The following is an 11,826-nucleotide window of genomic DNA, read 5'->3' as shown; positions in this document are numbered from 1 at the left end:
ATGGATGGTGTAATGTGTCCCCTGCTTCCCTCACTCCCCCCTTCCATTTCTTTCCCTCACTGGAAGTTCCTGTAATTGTCACTTTGTAATGTATATTCCAGCACATGGACATGCAGAATGAACACTGTGTGCTCATTTTGCACTATAAATGATGTGTACAGCCTTGTGTCACAAACAGTAAATCCTTTATACCAAAAGCCTGCTCATTTTCACACCATTCACTTGTTCAGTAACAGTTGTCCAGATTTTTTAATTCAGCTCCTTACACTAATCCAGCAACTGCTGGTCTTAGACAGGTGCAGGGATCAAACAGGCTCAATAAACTAAAACATCTGGCCTGGAAATGATAATAGGCCCTTTTACTCTCCAGAGCAGGGGAGGAATGCAAAGTTTTCAAATGTTAAATCATGCAATTAGCCCCTGTAATACTTTTTTTTTTTTTTTTTTCAAAATAAATGAAACAATAATGTTTTCTATTCAGAGTTTCATTCATTTGTTAGGTCTCTGGTCTCCTCTGTGGTGCAGGAGATGACAGGCCAAAGATGCTACATTATCATCTATTAAAATAAGAAAAAAAAAGAGACACATCTCCTCGTTCCTTCACAACAACAGATTTCAGTCATGCCAAGAGGCCCAGCCATGCATTAAACCAAAAACTAGTTGTGGAGAAACTCTGGGAGTGCCTATATCCTGGACAGTGGAAAATTGCTGTACAAGCCCAGTTTTGTGAAACCAAGTTGTGTTCAGCCACATGAAGGCTGGTAGCAGAACAGGGCTAGTTGCAGACCATCACCCCACTGTCTGGATGACACCAGGAGACAGTTGTTGTCTCCCTCCAGCACAGAGACTGCTGTCAAAGCTGGATAAAACATTTCAAACTCTGAAAGTGTTTTCAGAAATATTTCTGGTCAAGGTTGTCCAGGTTTGGAGCGGCTCTTACCACACTCACACCTGGGCTTGGTTAGGCTGACCCTAGATTTGGGAGGCACATCATCCTTTCCTTCAGGCATTACTCCCAGCTGCTGTCCCTCACCTTGGCTTGTTCATAACTGCCACAGTGCCCCTCAGACTAAAATCAAGACTTTACAGAAAAGGAGAGCCAAGAAAAGCTTTTATGCCTATGACTAAGGTAATGTTGTCTTCTGGCAGTCCAAGTATGTGACCAAGTAGGAGGGACAGGTATGTTCCTATGCTTGTATTAGAAAATAAGTTTCCACATCTTGTTCAGAAAGCTCTCCATCTTCTTGATGAAAATACTTTGGCTTGACTAAATAAAATTCTTTCAAAAAAAGTTTCAAACAGGCCTCACCTCGACTACTGACAGTCATTACATCTCATTAGAAGTGTTGGTATTTTTATCCAGCTGCTTTGCCACGCTGCAGTCTTGGTAACTCTGCACTGACTAAGTTTTCCTTTCTACTTGGAGCTGAACGTTGCATGCTTCTCTTGAGTAAACAGGAATGTTCATCCTGAGCCAGAGAAACCTGGAAACAAGTCCTGGGTCCTACTCCAACCTTTGCCTCAAGTTTCCTGTGAGGTCTGAATGCTGGACTTTCAGAAGTACTGCAAGCCTGGTTACACTTAGCACATCTGGTGCCAGACTTCCAAAGGTATGTTCAGTTCTTCTCACTGACAATCCAGCCTCAGAAATCTCTTTTGACAGGCTGATTTCAACTCTAAATAGGTTTCTCTTGAAAATACTGGTTTTAGGCTCTCATGGCTTCTAATTGAGGACAACTGGAATTGTAATATTAACACAGTGTATAAGCTCTAGATGACCTACAATGCTGTATTTTTTATAAGCACCAATATATAAAGGACTGATGTAATGAAAAGAAAAAAAAAACACATTCCTCCTCACTTCAGGAATAGATTGCTGCAACATTCCCACACTGCTGGATGCAGAGGTACAGCCTTTGGGCCAGAGTCTGAATGCATCTCATAGATCCAGGTCAAAGTCTGCATTTCACTGCATGACTTCACTCAAAGGTCATGAGCCTTCAGCTAAAAACACTCGGCACTGCTGTAGTGCTGATGTAGGTTTTCCTCAGTTGCTGTTTGTTGACAGTCACCGGCAGCTGTAGCAGATCTGGGTTCTCAGATAAAAGCAACTCAGGAGCCTGGCAAGGAAGGATTCAGGGAAACTCCTTATTTTTCCTGAATTCTTATGGGAGGATTTGTTTAAGGACGCAACAGTATGACAATAGAGGTCTCTAAACACATGCTAAGTTATCGTGCATGTGTGTTAATGGGAACTGCATGATGCAAATGGGACAAAGAACCTAGCAAACAGAGTTAAGTCCTTACCAGCAGTGTACATAAGTCAGGACCAAAGAAGAGACACAGAGTAGAGGTGAGTACAAAGTAGAGACAGACAGAGACTTTAGCTCAGATCGGGGCTCTTATATGCTGAGGTCTTGTTGCATGATGAATTTTGGACTAGACAATGAGGTGGCCTGGGAGACAGAGGTGCTGTGCAATTAGAGGGGTCCTGCGTGCTCCCAGGGGCATTGAACTGCAGGGGAAGCCATCTCTCCCGCACAGCCCAAGGAGTGTCAGCTCCTCCTCACCTTGCTGCAACAGCTGGGTCAGACCCGGAATCAGCCACTGCATTCAACAGCTGAGGGAGCTTGGGTTGAACCCTAAAGGGTGGGATTGCCACAGACATGTCTACATCCAGACCGTCAGTAGAAGAGGGCATGCAGACATCAAACAGCTTAAGCCTGTACTCCTTCCTTCAGGAATCACAGGATGCTAGATTGGGAGCTCGTGGCCTTAGAAAAGATGCTGGAAAGATATTTCTTTGAACAAGGCAGATGGTATTTCCCTGTGCTACCTTTGCTATGCCCAGAAGCCAAGAAAATCCTTATAATGTTTGAAGGAATTATGCAATTAAGAGCAAAATGCTATATTGTTACACATGCAGTAAATCTCTCAAAACATAACTCTGTTTTTGCCGATCAGAGTTTTAAAAGTCTCTCAAGTTGTGTTCACATTCACAGTTGCAATGATTTGTTTCAGAAATACACACAGATGAAGAAGTCAGGATTGTGTATAGCTTTCATTTCCTGATTTTGTGGTGTTTCAGCTTCCCAGGTAAGCCAAAAATTTTTAACTTGTGACAAATCAACCAAGTCATTTACTTTTACTGTTACAGGGAACTGAAATTCCTCAACACATCCTTTGTTGGTCCCTGCAATCAATCAGCAAGTCATATGCCTACCTGAAATGGGTTCAGTGTTCAAAACCAATGACTTATAGCCAAACTTAAATTCTTTGCGAAGTAGGTTTATGTCTCAGGGATGTTAGCACTGGAGCTAATGTCAAAGAAAAGTAGAAACAGTAGAACAGTATAGAAGTCTGTGCACAAACCAGGAAAAAAAATGTCTCCTCAGGCATAGGTGAGAAACTGGATGCTCAGCTTCTCTCTTTGGTTACATAGAAGTCAGAGGGTCAAGAAAATTCATCAGAGCTGTAACATGGTCTGTTCAAGCATTCTGAAGAAAGAGAGAGGGAGCAGTCTCTAGAAAAACAAATTACCATCTTTTCCTCTCAGAAAACAGAGACCAGGTCTTGGTTCATTAACATGCGGCTCCCAGTGGTACCTACCAGTGCCAGCCCATGATTCTGTGATTTGCAACACAACCTATGCACTGAGGAGTCACTCAGCTTCACTTGACTTCACTTGTTTGTAGGTGCAAAAAACCTGCTCACCAGAAATTGCAAGGTCAAGGCCATATTTAACGCTGGCTACAAAGTTTAGGTGTTAAATGAAATCAAGCCAGAGATGTTTTTTTGTTACTAGAGAAAAAAAAAAAAACAGCTAATTTTTCATACGTTTCATGAATTCAGAAGTCCTTTTGACACATTAGATGCTCTGGTTTGTTTAGGCCTGCCCCATGTCCTTACAAGTCTTCAGTTCAAATGCTTACTTCTAGTACACTAAATCCATCCTATATGTCTGTTATAAATAGGGTGCTGCACATACAGCAAGTGCAGCCTCCACTACACACCCTTGTGTGATCACTTTAAATAGTGTACATATTCTCACGCTATATTTAGTGCTACATCCACAGTAACATATAATCACATTATTATATACAAAATGGCTTCATAAAACCAAATATTAAAGCCTGCATTAAAGTCTCCAAGACAAAAACTTCCCCTGGAGGTTTTATTTTATTTACTTTAATTAAATTTACATTGATTTTTATAGTCCTAGTTTGTGAAACTCACAAGCAAATTCAAACAACAATTCTTTACCTTAACAGATATGTCCTACTAGATAATTTTAAACTTATCAATTTGTACCCAGATTTTCAAAATGTTCCTGGTTTCTTCAGGAATACGTGCAGACATGGACAAACATTCAAAAGCACTTGGAAAAATTGGCCATAAGCCATGGGAAAACAATGGGAACATTTTCAAAGATGTGGCTCCAGTGGCAGATATGGGTCACTTGGAGATATGCTCTTCAGTTCCTATTGAAAATCTGTCTCTCAGCAACTTCACCCGTGGAACAATGAAGCTCCTGATCTCTTCATACCTTTATTTTCTTTTGTGGTTTTTTTTTTTCTTTTTTTCCATTTATTTCCACTCTATCATAGCTTATGCTGTTTAGTTTATGATAAACAACTTTGTAAAAAAAAAAAAAATGTTGGTTACGTTTCTCCAGACAGTGTTTCTACATTTGAATCTAGCCATATGAATGAGCTGTTCAGATAATTTTTGCCAATGCATGTTGCCTTCTGTTTTGAACTTCAGCTTATTTGAATCAGTATACTGGCAATTTGCACACGTGGTAAAGACAGAATAGTCAATAAAAATGGAGTAGTAACCTCCTTCACTTCCCAAGTGGGAAATCTAGACCAGGATGCTGTTCTGTTAGATATCACATCTACATAAAATAAGTATAGAAAAAGATATGTATATGAGAAGAGGCACAGTAATACAATGTTGGCTGACAGCAGTCTACATACTAAGCACATCAGCTATTTGTCATGGTTTTTTTTTTCCTATTGTAGATATCACAGACTAAAGGAGTCTTAAGAAGTAGTCTCAGGGAGGATAATAACATGGTTTTACATGGAATCTTTCCTAACATGGACAACTGCACAGGCAAGAGCATCTTGAAATTGAGCATATGATGGCAGTAGGGGACAACTGGAGAAGAAAGTCGGTATTTTGGGAGCAATAAAGGACAATTGAGTCAGGATAAAAAAAGCCCAGGAAAGGCCCTGAGTTTGAAGTGTTTAATGCGGCAGAAAAATGGGGAATTGGTGGAGGCTGCATAGGGAAGGGTTGTCTGGAGAATGTGACAGGATGAGAAACTGGTCTTTGCAGCAACACTGATGAGACAGGATGGTGTTTCATTAAGATCAGGGACGATAATTTTGCAGTAAAAAAAAGCTGTATGGTGAACATGAAAGGCTACATTTTGCATAAATTATACAGTAAAATGTCATCAGTTAAGGTACCTTTCTGTAACACCCTAACTCAGCTGAACTCCAGACTGTTTTCTCCCCAGGTGTTGACACTACAGTCCATGAAACCTCACAGAGAGGTTCTTCAGGGAACCAACCCAGATGAAAGCTAAATCTTGCAAAAGCAGCAGGTTTGTCTTGAAGCAGCATGGCTCGCTGAATTGCCTGCACCAAAGCACAAACAGCATGAGAGAGAGAAGGAATATGGGACCAGAGTCAGGGTGGACATGGCAGTCCCTGCGGTAAGATATTTCGCATTCACTCCTCTGCCAAAAGCTGGGAAAAGTGTAAGGCTGAGAAGAATCCTGACTGCAGGATGATAAGTGTGTACAGTGCTAGGAAAAGAAGGTGTAGAAAGTGAAAATGAAGAGTCATGTTTTAGATAGGGAAATCCTGAAGTGGTGACTAAGCTTCCATTAAGTGTTACAGGAGAGAGAAGACAAGATTTAAACTTGGGCACAAGGAGACAGATTAGGAGTCAAAAGGTAGATCTATAAGTTATTGATGTTTTAAATCCTATCTAAGATAACTCATTTCCAAATAGTGCTGTTTGAGAGGTCACTGCCCTGAAAGCAGTAGTTAGAAAGATGGATCTTTTTGCTCCTGTCTGCAGTCATTTGTCTTTAAAGCCACGATATTACCTTACCTCTTTTCCCATTACAAGTGTTTTCTTAAAAGCCTATTGCAGAGGACCAGCTGAAAGCCACAATTTTCCCATTATTATTGGTGTAATATCTTATCTTTGGGTATTGCAGCAAGATTGTTTTTAAAATATTTCCAGCTGTTCCAAAACCAACTTAGACTGAGCTTAACCTCATTACTTCTGGTAGTTAATTCCACTCAGAGACTTCATCCAGTCATGCTTTTTCCTTAGCTACAAGGAGGTTTATTAGGCACCATTAGTTTTGTTGGCTCAAAAGAAACCCTGCTCCAGCTGGGACAGTTTCTAAAATACTCAAAAGATTTTTCAGGGAGACTAAAATGAGAGCTTAAATTGCCCTCAAAAACAAGGGAGTAAGTAGTTCTGTAGAACAAGCATACTGTGGTCCCACAAAGATGCCCAGGTTCTGTCTGCTGTGCAGATCATTATTTTGAAAAAAATCTCAAGTAACTCTCAAAGTAAGCCCCCAGACCTAAAAGCAGGTAAAGAAGAAATTAGCTAATAAAGGCAGGAAGAACTGTAGTGAGGAAACAGGAGGAATGATGTCTTATTATAAAGCACGATTGAATCAGGATAAATAACGTCCATAAACTATTTTAAATTAAGATAAATGCAATTGTGTGGGCCTCAAGATGTTATTTCCATGTCCTGACTGAAGAGGTTTTCATAATCCTAAATTAAAAGCAAGCAAAGAAAACAAGAGCTTTGCAAGTAAAATACTGAAATTCTTTTCACCTTCTGTCTTAGAAGGACACCCACCACCAGCAGCCAACAGAGACCAGCACTGCTCTGCCAAACCCCTTCTCAGATAATTAATTATCCACAATATAGCCCTCACACTCAGACTTGGGCACCAGAGTTCTGCAAGGGACTGCTATCAACCCACTGAGACAGAAATGTACTTCTTCTCAGGCAGAAGCTTGGGATCTGTGCAGTTCGCATGAAATTTGGAGAAGGGTGTGACTTTTAGAAATCATGTCTAATAGAAGTGCTGTAAAAATGTTGACATTTTCATAGCATTTTTTTTTCAGATATATCTCAGTGCATTTTATAAACAGCGATCTGCTGTAACTGTATCTGCTTCTTCCATAAGTGTATGTTGTCAGAAATCAGTACCCTAGTTCATTGGCTACCCTTGATTCTAAGAGACAGTCTCATTCATTACATTTTCAGAACACAGGAATGAATTTGTTTACCACAACTTGTCCTTCAAACACTCTTTCAGTCTATTTTTAGAACAGGGGAAATGCACTATAACCAACCCATAACATACTGTAGGATTAATTCTGGAGTTGCTTCTTGTGCCCTCCAGAAAGTCTTCTTACATACGTGATTTGAAATCAGAAGTGAAATATGAGTGCAGCGGAGCCGACTTCAATAGGTGAAATCATGTTAAGAAGCTGATCCTGTCACTTTAATATCCACAACCAATTTGGCTGGACAAAATCTACTACAGACATGGAAAATGTAAACTCATACTCAAATCCCACACTTTATATACAGGACTATATGGCTCTCACGTATTGCTAGGACAGTAATGTGAGTTCTGTCTACTTCATGATCCCAATGGACTGGATCATGAACCAGTTGTTCCTGGCAAGCTAGAACCCAGAGAGTGATGAGTGGTCTCAGCAGCACCATGCAGCTCTGGAAAGCATGTGCAGAGAGGTGCTTCTCAAAGACTTGTGTTCAGCTGTAGCAATTCATCACAGCCTCTCTCTTGGAGGTGTGCATGGACCTTATTCCCGGATACCAAAACGCCTTTGCAATCTGACAATATTAACTCTTTTATCTACCAGGGCTGGGAGAGAAAGGGTAGTTTTCAGTCACCTAGGTGGTATGTGAATCTGACATGTCCTAGAGGTATCCAAGACCTCTGCAGGGGACTAGCAGATTTAACAGAAGATCAAGGCTGGGAACATCCCAGTGCCTAAATGACTCTTGAAGCTTTTGTTCGGACTCCTGAGCATATAGGACTCTGACCCAGAGCCTCATTGAAAGTAACTCCTGGCAAAAATATTTTCTTTGGTAGAAAATTTGAATTCAGACAGTTTTTCCATCTATCTTATTTTTTTTTTTTAGCCTGAATACAGGCTGGATGGGGAGGGAGAACTGTCAGTGCCACATGGAAAGACAGGCTGTGATATCATCCTGCTGCAGACATCAGAAAATCCAGCCATGAGCAAAAAAACTTTACCAAACCGAACTTTGTCAGCTTGTCAGTTCAATTTTTCACTCCAAGACTGAAACTACAAAAGAAGGGTTTGATTTTGCCCTTGCTATTTCTATTCAGTGGGCCAGCATTTTCAAGGTAATGAATAAGTGTCCTTCTTCAGTTGTCAGGCCTCCAAATCAACACCTGAACTCCTTCGTAGGGCTTTTCTCAACATGAGCTTTTACTCCTTGACCATGATACAGGTCACAGAGTACAGAGGAATGCTTCATGCTCCATGAGTTTGGGACCAAAAGGATGCATTCAGACAGCCTGCGATGGCACTCAGGTTAAAAAGGATTATATCAGCTGCCAACAGTCTAGGGCTCCCAGATGCTGGAGAATGAAAGAAGTAGACATAACACATAACACATATATAGATATATGTACTTCAGATCCAGCCTCTAGGTCTTTCCATTGGGAGCTGCTCTAAGGAGCCAGCAGTGCAGAGTAGCTAAGGTTGTCTCTACATATGGTTGTCTCTTCTTGACTGGAGGCAGAACTCTGACCATTGCAGTCTTTGCATTAGAATGTCTGCTGATAGCTATGGCAAAATTGGTAAAGTCACTCCACCACTCTATGCCTTCCTTGCCCCATCCACGTAACTCACACCTAATCTACTTGGAGCTGCAAATGTGAGATGCTATTAATTAAAGACAGAAAGTATTATAGATGTTCAGTCAGAAGGAGCTGAGAGAGTCCAACAGGATCATTATTATTAACACAAAGTCAACATTCATATTCAGTGACGAAAGCCTCTCGGAGGAGTAATGCAAACCTATTGCTGGAATTAACACTCCCGCTCAAATTTGATAGTGCCTTTTATACAGGATTTTCCTTTATATTCACAGAAAAACATAAATAAGTGCTCAGGCTGGCCAATCTATTTCCTCTGTAACTGGCAGCATTCACAGTCACTTTATTGTATGAAATAATGTCTTGGTTTTTCTTCCCTTTATCTTGCTTGTGCCTGACCTTCCATTAAAAGTTGCTTGGAAACTGCTTAGAGAAGAGTCAGCGGTGCTTCTTATTGATATCTTCCTTTTGTGATTTCTTTGCTATTCTATCTCTTTTTATTCTTTTCCAGAAGCTTTTAAAGCTAGAATAAGATGAAAAGAAACCAGAGAATCAAAGCCTAATATTTTTCTTTTTAAAAGGAACAGGAAAACCATCCTCCCTATATACACTGACATGTTAAAGAAGAAATGCTCTTCTAATAAATGCTCCAGCAGGTCTTTAACATTTGTGTTATTATCAAGTGCTTTACACATTCTCTTTAGCAACCTGGTAATTAAAAACCAGGCTATATAAAGTAGGTTGTGTCCCTAAATACACCTTACTATTGCTGTTGTATAGAAATGATGGAAAGCAGGCACCAATATGGCACCCATTTTACCAGAGGGGCTTTGTAAGGTTGGTTTGAGATGTCTCCTGAAATAAGGGTGGAGAAGAGTGGCTCAGAGGATTTACCACTGGAGAGCAGTGATCATGGTGGATAGTGGAAATTTAAACAGTGGGCCAAGGGAAGGGATTATTCCCTTCTACTCTGCTCTTGTGAGGCCACAGCTGGAGTTGTTGGGGACCTTCAAGGGATGGGAGCTCTTTGGGGACCAGGAGTAGTGGGAGCCCTTCCAGGGTGACAGGGCAGGACCTAGTAGCCAGACCCATCCCATCACTGCAAACAGGACCAGGGCAGCCTGGGGGCAGATGGGAGTAGCCCCACTCCCAGGCATCAGGTACCTCCCTGAGGACAGAACAGGATGTCATTCCCGGGCACAGTGTCCCCACAGCACTGTCTGACAGGCTCTGCCCATAGTCTCCAGGAGGATGCTGGCCAGACTGGAAAAAATACAACAAAGGACTAGCAGAATGGTTAGGGATTTCAATATAAAAGGAAAAACTGAGAAAGAAGTTGTTTTTTTTTTCCTGGCCTGGAGAAGACAAAGAAAGAAGGTGCATCTAATAGTACCTTTCTACCAGTGTATCTACAGGGGATTACAGAGACGAAAGAACCAGGGCTGTAAATGAAAGAACAAGAGGAAGAGGTTCCCAAGCTGCAGTAATAGAAGTGCTGACAGGATATGACGAAAGCATCTTTTATAAAAAGCACTGAAACATATGTCCATAATAGCTGGTCAGTCTCCATCCTTGAAAATTTGGCTTGATAAAGCTGTGAACAACCAGTTCTAACTTTGAAGTTAGCCCTTTCTCAAGCAGGGGACTAGACTAGATAACCTTTAGCCAACCTACATTTATTCTATGAAGCTATGATTCTACAGTGTCAGAGAAATATATTTATTGTGATAAATTCAGCCACACTTGTGAGTAGATGGTGTCTGGAGGGATGGTTGTCCACATGTATGTTCAGATTGACAAATCTGGAGCATCGTTTGAGAGGAATTGACTTTATTCCATAGCAATGGATCTCACTGTGCTTTGTGCGAGCTTTCATCCTTCAACTTTTGGCCCTATGCTTGCCCAAAATTTCTGTACTGGGACACTAAGATGTCTCCATACAAACATGAAGGTCTAAATAGCCTTTCTCCTACTAATGCTTTGTTTTTATTCACACTGAACTACATCATTGCCTTAATTGAAGCTGTTGTTAGCACTTGTGACTGTCATGGACAGTAGCATGGTACTGTGTCTGGCTTTATTAAAATCCATGGTAAAACTCCATGTTTTGGCTTAACAAGATTTCTGCCCCTGTTCCCAAACTTCTCTATATAAATAATACAGGTTGACTACAAAGAAAAGCCCAACAAAATATCTAAGTTTTATAAATAAAGAGGAAACACATATTCTTGAAGCTGTGTTACAGTTTTCTCTGTGAAAAGTAATGGCAATATAACCACGGTGAGTATAATTTCAAGGTGTATTCTTCAAATCTGTGGCACCATAAAATGTTATTTATCATGCTCATATTTCCTCACTTCTGGTTTTAATCCCTAAATCAAGTCATTTTGAAGGAGAAAGTGCAAAGTATGGCATATTTGTAGATAAGACTAATTTTTTTCACATACTTGCATTTCTTGGAACTGCAGAAGTTGCTTTCTTCAAGGTGCATGACAAATATACACTTTTCAATAGGATTTAGTATGTAGAAATAAACCAGTAAATTTTACCAGGATGCAGTTCTTCTGTGGAGGAGTCTGCAAATACCACTTTAATTGATGTAGAACTGATGTCCTCAGACCATTTTTTTTTTGTTTCTTTTTGCCAAATTTAACTGTTTGAGTCCTTCATTAAGTGCTTTTGAGCATGGTACTTTGCTGATCACAGTCTGATCAGCTTGCAAGCAAAAGGTCACATCAATTCACAGATGTCAACATGTAGGTCTTATTTGTTTCGATCCAGAAATTCCAGGAAATTATCACATGGAGTTCTTCGCGTGCCCTTCCAGTGCACTACCTTTCAGGGTAATCTTTAAGATAGCGTTTGGGGTCAAATCTACACATATTAAACTGTTA

General features: G+C 40.5%; 1 long non-coding RNA gene across 1 annotated transcript; it reads left to right on the top strand.

The window, feature by feature from the left end:
• Positions 1-1,463: 1,463 nt before the first annotated feature.
• Positions 1,464-11,345, top strand: LOC139827594 (uncharacterized). The gene is made up of 4 exons (XR_011738409.1): positions 1,464-1,610; positions 3,022-3,096; positions 5,528-5,725; positions 6,892-11,345. It is a non-coding gene; the product is annotated as an uncharacterized lncRNA (long non-coding RNA).
• Positions 11,346-11,826: the final 481 nt, after the last annotated feature.

Source organism: Patagioenas fasciata, chromosome 3 (assembly GCF_037038585.1).
Source record: "Patagioenas fasciata isolate bPatFas1 chromosome 3, bPatFas1.hap1, whole genome shotgun sequence".
NCBI lineage: Eukaryota > Metazoa > Chordata > Aves > Columbiformes > Columbidae > Patagioenas > Patagioenas fasciata.
Note: the sequence above shows the minus strand (reverse complement) of the source record. Positions and strands in the feature narration are given on the sequence as shown.